Genomic DNA, 8557 nt, shown 5'->3' on the forward strand with positions numbered 1-8557 from the left:
TCGCTGATGTCGGCGGCTTATCCACTCGGAACTATTGACTAATAGTTCTTATTCCCATTGTGTTGTTGTTTTTGTTTACAGAACCATTCATGCCGGGAGAGGCTCGGGATCGCGGCAAGGGAGTCGCCCCTAGCTAGATAGCTCGGAGATTCTTTTGTTAGGTAGTCATCTCTCCCTTTTGTTTTTGTTGGAGAGAGAGATGGTTGTACCCGATGTTTAGAGACCACCACTTATGTATTTAGCTTTGATTATGTGGATCTTGTGATATATCTACTTTATGGCTTATTCTAATTGTTCAGTTTTATTTACTTCTACGTATCAATAGAGATTAGTTGTTCCTATGCTCTGATATTACACTAGATGTTGTTATACTCTTGTTTATTTATCGTATTGTTGTAGACGTCTTATATGTTGTAGGCATATGGCGGGTCTGGATACGGACCGAGCGGGCTTCCGCTGGGTCCCGGGGCGTGACACCCATCCTCTCCCACAGTGGTTCCCCCTCGCCCGCTATGGCTGAGATCTGGCATCATCTTACGAGTACAGCTCCGTATCCGCTTCCGTACGCGGGAGGTCGCGCTTCCCTCGGCAGCTCCTGCAAACCCTGGGCCTTTGTCGCCCTACTACGGTATGCCTCCCCCCCCTGAAGTGCCGGGGTAAGAAAATGCCTCTCACAAAATTCCTCTTCCCCTTTCTCTACTTCACCGCGTTTGCCCATTCCTCCCTCTCATCCCCGCCGCTATCGTGGCTTCCTCGCCTGAGCTAAGTACATATAGGCATTCATCATGGCTACCTACTCTATTCTCAACCCCCATCCCCCCTGCCGCCTCTCCGCTGTATAATGGTGTAGTACACTGAACTTTAGCAAATTGCAAGGTTCCAGTGCTAGAATAGTAATCGAAACTATTCTAATTGTTTTGAGGGCGGTTGGGAGTATATTGGCATTTAGTCTAGGAATTTTAAATGCCAGGATGAGTTACCTAACACTAAAATATGTAAAGTTCAGATTGGAGTGTTGAGTACCGATACCTAAGTGTGGTACCGGTACCTCAGAGGGTTGCCAGAATGCGTAGCTCTCGGGTTTGAGAAGCTGGAGCTGAGTACCGGTACTGCATTGCGCGGGTACCGGTACCCTGTATCAAACCTAGCTGAGCAGCGCTCGGGTTTTAGCTATTTCGATGTCGGGTACCGGTACCTCAACCCGAGTACCGATACTCAATGCAACAGAATGAGTTGGTAAGGAATTTTTTGGTAATTTTATAGTGATGGTTATCCTTTTAAAGCCCAAACCAACCCCAAACTGGTTTTCCCTGTACTATAGCTTGGAGAAAACAGGGTAAGGATTCCTCTTTCTCTCTAGATTCCATACCAAATTTTGGGTGGAAATTGATGGAATTGATTTCCTTTCTTGTCTCCTCTTCATATTAGCTAGTTTTGAGGGCTTTGAAGGAGCTGTGGAAATGAAAAAGGAGATACTTTGAGGTCATAATCTCCAATCCTAGCCAGGGGTGGGCTTAGTTTGGAGTTTTGGAAAGGATAGCTTTTTAATTGCTATACTATATATGTTTTGGTGAAGTTGGAGTTTAGTCTTTGGGTTATTTCTTGGCTGAGTTGTAGAACTCATTGAGCTAAGTATTTCACCCCTTTCCAGGTTGGTATGGAAGGGTCCAACCTGAGATAAAGTGAGGATTAGAGTTTGCTCTTTACAAGGTATGTTTTACCTATGTTAAGTTATATTGTGAGAGTTTGAGGAAACTTTGTTGAAGCTCCTAATTAACCTAAACTGATTATTAGGTTGCTGGGAGGTTACCGAGCATCTCCACTCGTGCGATCGAAAAAAGTCGACGAGTATTCGGTGGATTTGACCTCAACGAAATGGGTGAATTCCTCCTATGTTCTTATTGTTGTCATATAGTTGGAAATTATGCATAATATTGCTAGAAGTATTATACATGAGTTGTTGGATGTATTAGTTACATTTACATCATATGGCAAAGGCATACCTCTATGAAGTAGAGGGTAGATGCACTAAATTCATTATATAATGATTAGTATGCTCGTATAGACAAGTTGGAAAAATTGATACATGCATGATGAAGCTAGCATAAATTTCATGTTATTGGTATAATCTAGTTGATGACTAGTACTTGATATTGGATCTAGATTCTGACCTATAGGTCGGTAGAGGACATTCCATGTTTTAGACATGATAGTTGAGAGCTTATATTGTGGATCATGCTTACTTGCCATTGTGCTCATTCGCATATGCTTGTGAGAGTCATTCCCCACAAGCCGGCACTCCGAAGTTGGCCTACGCAACATCATGCTCCCCCGTGCAGGATTGGGTGCCGAAGTGGATTGCCGTGGGGAGTGCATACTACCACGGGGCCATTAGGCGTGGCGCAAGCCGGACTACCTTTGTATAAGTCCTTGTGAATTGAGTAATAATATTAAATGGTGCTAATAAAATGGTCACTACTAGATAGTGTACATTCATGGAAATGATATAGCAGGCTTACTCACATAGATTAGTTCAATCATCTGTTGCATACTGTTAGTTGCATTAGAGGCATAGTAATTTTAATATTCACTAGTTGCTTACTGTTCATATCATGTTATAAATGTTCATGCTTATTATTTATGCCTCGGGTACCTAGTGGTGTAATTCGCTGAGGTCGGCGGCTTACCCACTGGTAACTATTGACTAATAGTTCTCATGCCTTATTTGTTGTTGTTGTATTTTCAGAGCGATCCACAGCAGGAAAGGTTAGGGACCGCGGCAAGGGGGTCACGTCTAGCTAGGCATAGCTCGAAGTCCCGCTAGTGTGATCACCTCTCTTTTTGAGTGAGTTGGAGAGAGTTATGTATCTTTGTATGGAGACCACCACATGTATCTTTGTATAGAGTTATAGTTGGTTAGTTGGTTATTTGAGACTGTCGGATGTATGAGCAAATCTGGGAGTTGTACATGTAATTATATGCTTTTCATTTTAGTTGCTTTTAAAATGTAGTATGTATCTTATGCTCTGGTATCGTGTTAGATGTTTTATTTCTTGGTACTTTGCTAACATGGTTACTATAGATGCCTTATATACTTCAGCTATATGGCGGGTCTGTGCACGTACTGGGTAGGCTTCCGCTGGAGTTCGGGCATGACAAATGGCCTCTCTTTTGTCATGCCTGGGGCTCAGCGGAAGCCTACCTGGTACGCCATAGACCCGCCGTATACCCAGAGTATACAAGGCGTCTACAAAACATGCTAGAAACATCATGACAATTAGTAACCACTAACAGGATATCAAAGCATAAGACATACTACATTCTAAAAACAAATAAAAAGGAAAGTATAAAATTACATATATAGCTCCCAAAGTGGCTCATACATCTAACATTCTCAATTAACCAGATGCATAAGCAATTACCCTTCCATTTTGCATCAGAACACAACCCAATCCATTCAACAACGCATCACTGTAAATCACATAATCCACTCCAGTAATTGGTAGTGCCAAAATCGGGGTGGTTGTTAATCGTTCCTTTAATTCTTGAAAACTTCTCTCACACATTTCATTCCACACAAATTTCGCACCTTTGTGAGTAAGTCGGGTGAGGGGAGTAGACAATTTAGCAAATCCCTCTACAAATCTCCAGTAGTATCCTCCTAGGCCTTGAAAACTCCGAATCTCTGCAACACTAGTCGGTCTAGACCATTCCTTGATTGCTTCAATTTTTTTAGGGTCCACAGTTATCTCAGCCTCTGAAATTACATATTTCAGAAATGCTACTTTCCGAAGCCAAAATTCACATTTCTTCAACTTGGAGAATAGTTTCTTTTCCTGAAGTACTTGCAACACCAATCTTAAATGATGTTCATGCTCCTCGACACTTCGAGAATAAATCAAAATATCATCTATGAATACTACAACAAACCTGTCCAAATAAAGCTTGAAAAGACGATTCATTAGATCCATAAAAGCTGTCGGAGCATTANACTTGGAGAATAGTTTCTTTTCCTGAAGTACTTGCAACACCAATCTTAAATGATGTTCATGCTCCTCGACACTTCGAGAATAAATCAAAATATCATCTATGAATACTACAACAAACCTGTCCAAATAAAGCTTGAAAAGACGATTCATTAGATCCATAAAAGCTGTCGGAGCATTAATAAGCCCAAATGGCATAATTGTAAACTCATAATAACCATACCGTGTTCAGAAAGCTGTTTTAGAAACATCCCAAGGCATGATCTTAAGCTAGTGATATTCTGAGTGCAAATCAATCTTAGAGTATACTTTCGATCCTTGGAGCTGATCAAACAAGTTATCAATCCTTGGCAACGGATATTTATTCTTGATTGTGACTTTGTTAATTTTCCGGTAATCCACACACAAGCGGAAAGATCCGTCATTTTTCTTAACAAACAAAACTGGCGCTCCCTAAGGTGATACGCTCAGTCTGATAAAGCCTTTGTCCAATAGATTCGGCAACTATGCCCTCAGCTCCTTTAGTTCAGTGGGTGCCATCCTGTAGGGTGCTCTTGAGATTGGGGTAGTCCCAGTGTCGCGCCCCCGCCCCAAAACACCTACCAATTTGGTTTGGTTCGGACGCGGCGGATGGACGCCGAACGGACAGGACCTCCCCTGCCCGCCCAAGGCCAAACAACCTGATCAAGTACAATTAAGCACCCAGGAATTTGCTTAAATAATATACATGATCAATACGATGCACACAAGTGCAATACAACTAAGAGCAAGAACCACAAGTGATATATAAGCGTATAAAGAGAGATAGTCTAACTATTACAATCATTCAATTTATATCATTTGGTTACATTACATTTTCATCTTTCAAAATGTAAATACATGTTTTTCCCAAAATACATCATAGCTCTCCATGTCTATCCAAAATACACATTTTCTAGTACACGAGGGTACTCTATATGCAAAAAGGAAAGCTACTAATTACTCACTTAGGGCGCTATGCCCTTGCCGCGATCCTCGCTCGGCTCGCCTCTGTATGTACCTATACCCCAAAACCACACGGGGTGAGAACTATATAAATATAGTTCCCAGTGGGTTCGGCCGCCGACTCCGCTGATTTTCTCACTAGGTCTAAGCTGGCACAGATAAAGAGATAGATAGATATATATAGAAATGAACTGCAACTACTCTATCATGCCACCAATGATAACGATGCATGCAGCAACTACTATCATGCTAGTATCATGTCATGAGTATAGAAACGTACGTAGCAATGCAATCTACAACATACACTATATCTACTCAAGGTAATAATGCAAGTCTACTATGCATTTCATGTTTATTACCCAATCTACTTGGCTAACCCGTAGGTTAAACCCTCGACTCACTCTCAATCTCATAGGTGAGGAGAAGCTGCACTCGCACACCGAGACCATCTGCGAGACAACTACGTCTGCCCCTAGTGAAGTACTCCGGAGACTCGTGCTTCGGTGGAGCGACCACCGACAAGCGAAAACAGACTAGTGAGTATGATCCAATCCTCTCAAGAGGATACCCTGTCTACTATGGTCAATGTGCCTCTACTGCACAGTATACAATGCATCCTAGATGCCGGAATTTCTACTATTCCTGGAACCATGTCATGTTTACTACACTAGACTCGATGCCACTCATTTAGTCATTGTAGTAATGTTCTTTAACTAGTTAACATGCCACTTGTCCAATTAGTGTTTCTGCTACACTAGTTCAATACCACTCTACTAGGCTATCATATGTCCAAGTTCGGCTCTTTATGCCGCTATAGGATTTCATGTCTCAAGACCCAATCCTCATGCTACCCTAGTCCATGTGTCCAACTCACAAGTTACACTACTAAGAAGCATGCAAGGAATGGAAATATACATCTATTAATCCTATAATGCAATATGATCAACATAAGTAACTTAGATATAAAAGAAAATCCGGTTGCTTCGGGATGACACCCCCCACCTCTTGAGGGTATGGAGGCTCTAGAAATGCCCTCCAACGAACGTTACGACAACGTCTCGGCTTCTTAGGTCGAAATGAAGCTTGGTTGGCCTTGTTTCGCCAATCTCTTTTCACCCGCTTGACGAATAAAAAATCCGACTTCGCCATTGCATTTAGACACCTAGCAATTAGGTTAGGGGAGGGTCAAATGAGATCAATCCTCTACTTTTCCAAAAACCCTATTTTGGTGCCCTAGGGTTAGCACTAAGCTAAATCCATCTCAAAACCCTAGATTCTAGCTCCAATCCCACCATTCATGGTGCTAGGGGTCCATTTGATCCCATCCAAAGAGCTAAAACCTAAAAACCGTAAATTTCACAACTAGAGTTGGAAGCTTACCTCTATGTTAGCTTCAAAGAGAGAAGAGAGGAAGAGGGAGAGGTCCAAAAGCCTTCTTAGCTTGATTTCCTTCTTCTTCTCCTTCTTTTTCCTCCTTCTTTTCCTTCTCTTTTCTTCTTCTTCCTCTCCTTTGTTCTTTCCCTTCTAGAGTGAGAGGGAGAAAGAGAGTGAGAAAGTGAGAGAGAAATGAGGGATGAAAGAGGGGAGAGGGACTCATAAGTCCTCTAATGTAACAATATCCAGCTGGCCCCCTCAACTTTTCACTCTGTGCACTGCCCTTACTGGGCAGAATTCGCGCGGAAGGACCGGTCTCCCCAACCTGGGACCGGTCCCCGAGAATGGGATTTTCAGGACTTAGCCAAATTTCTGGCTTTCTCGCTAGGTTCGCGTTCGGGGACCGGTCCCTCCCTGCTAGGGACCGGTTACCTCAAGGATCCCTGCAACTATCAGCCGATAGGACCGGTCTCTCCCTGCCAGGGACCAGTCCCCGAGAGCAACCTTTGCCCAGTGCAGGTTTTGCACTTTTTGCTCTCGTGGACTCGCCTCTAAGGCACTTTTGGTGATTTAGACATCTTCGGCCTTTCCGAAGTTCACCAACACGACCCTTGGTCGATTCTAAACGAAGTCCAACTCTCGTATTTTGAGAATTCACTTCCTTACATGTTTCAGAAATGCTACTTTCCGAAGGCAAAATTCACATTTCTTCAACTTGGCGAATAGTTTCTTTTCCCGAAGTACTTGCAACACCAATCTTAAATAATGTTCATGCTCCTCGTCACTTCGAGAATAAATCAAAATATCATCTATGAATACTACAACGAACCTGTTCAAATAAGGCTTGAAAACACGGTTTATTAGATCCATAAAAGCTGTCGGGGCATTAGTAAGCCGAAATGGCATAATTGTAAACTCATAATGACCATATCGTGTTCAGAAAGCTGTTTTAGAAACATCCCAAGGCATGATCTTAAGCTGGTGATATTTCGATTGCAAATCAATCTTAGAGTATACTTTCAATCCTTGGAGTTGATCAAACAAGTCATCAATCCTTGACAACGGATATTTATTTTTGATTGTGACTTTGTTAATTTTTCGATAATCCACACACAAGCGGAAAGATCCGTCCTTTTTCTTAACAAACAAAACTAGCGCTCCCTAAGATGATACACTCGGTCTGATAAAGCCTTTGTCCAATAGATCCGGCAACTATGCCCTCAGCTCCTTTAGTTTAGTGGGTGCCATCCTATAGGGTGCTCTTGAAATTGGGATAGTCCCAGGAACAAGATCTACCACAAACTCAACCTCCCTATCAGGTGGCATACCTGGCAACTCAGCTGGAAACACATCTCCAAACTCCCGTACCACCGGGTTGCTCTCAATCATAGGGATACCTCCATCCTTTATAGTAATACTAGCCAAGAAGGCTATACAACCTCTCTGGATTAACTGTCTAGCTCGCGAAGAGCTAATAATCATCGCGAATAGCAAACTTTGGCACCCCCCTGTACACTATCTCCTGCTGTCTCGGTTCCCGAAAGATCACTGTTCGGTTCTTGCAATCAATAGTGGCATAGTATCGTGTCAACCAATCCATACCCAATACTACTTCAAACTCTCCCAATTTGTGTAGTGCCAACAAATCAACCGGCATAATCCAGTCCCCTACTCGAACAAGGCAACTAGGGCAAAACACCCGAATGTCTAAAACGTGGTCGGGTACAATCACTCGTCCCGGATGCAAGGTAGGTACAAGCTTAATGCTATGCAACTCGGCAAATAGCCGATCAATAAAGAAATGCGATGCACCCGTATCAAATAATGCACGAATGCAAACATCATTAATCAAAATGATAACTGCTACGACCTCCTCTGCCGCTACTATCTTCTCAGTCTGGGCGGCATACATACGCCTACTCGGTGCCTGACGCGATCCCTCAGACTGACGCTGAACGGATGATCGTCCGATCTGATACTGTGTCGAAGGAGTCCCCTAACTCGAAGTCGACGATGCAGGTGCCGACGCAGATGATGGGGTTGGAGATGAACTCCTTGGACACTCAGAATGAAAATGACCCTCCTGGCCACAAGTGAAGCACTTGCCCCTACGTTGTGGACACTGCGGTAGAAAATAGGGACCATTACAGATCACACAACGCGGTGCCCGGCGACGATCCAGCGCTCCACAGGTCGCTGTAGAACCACGCCCT

The sequence above is a fragment of the Ananas comosus genome, linkage group 2 (assembly GCF_001540865.1).
Source record: "Ananas comosus cultivar F153 linkage group 2, ASM154086v1, whole genome shotgun sequence".
In the NCBI taxonomy this organism is placed as follows: Eukaryota; Viridiplantae; Streptophyta; class Magnoliopsida; order Poales; family Bromeliaceae; genus Ananas; species Ananas comosus.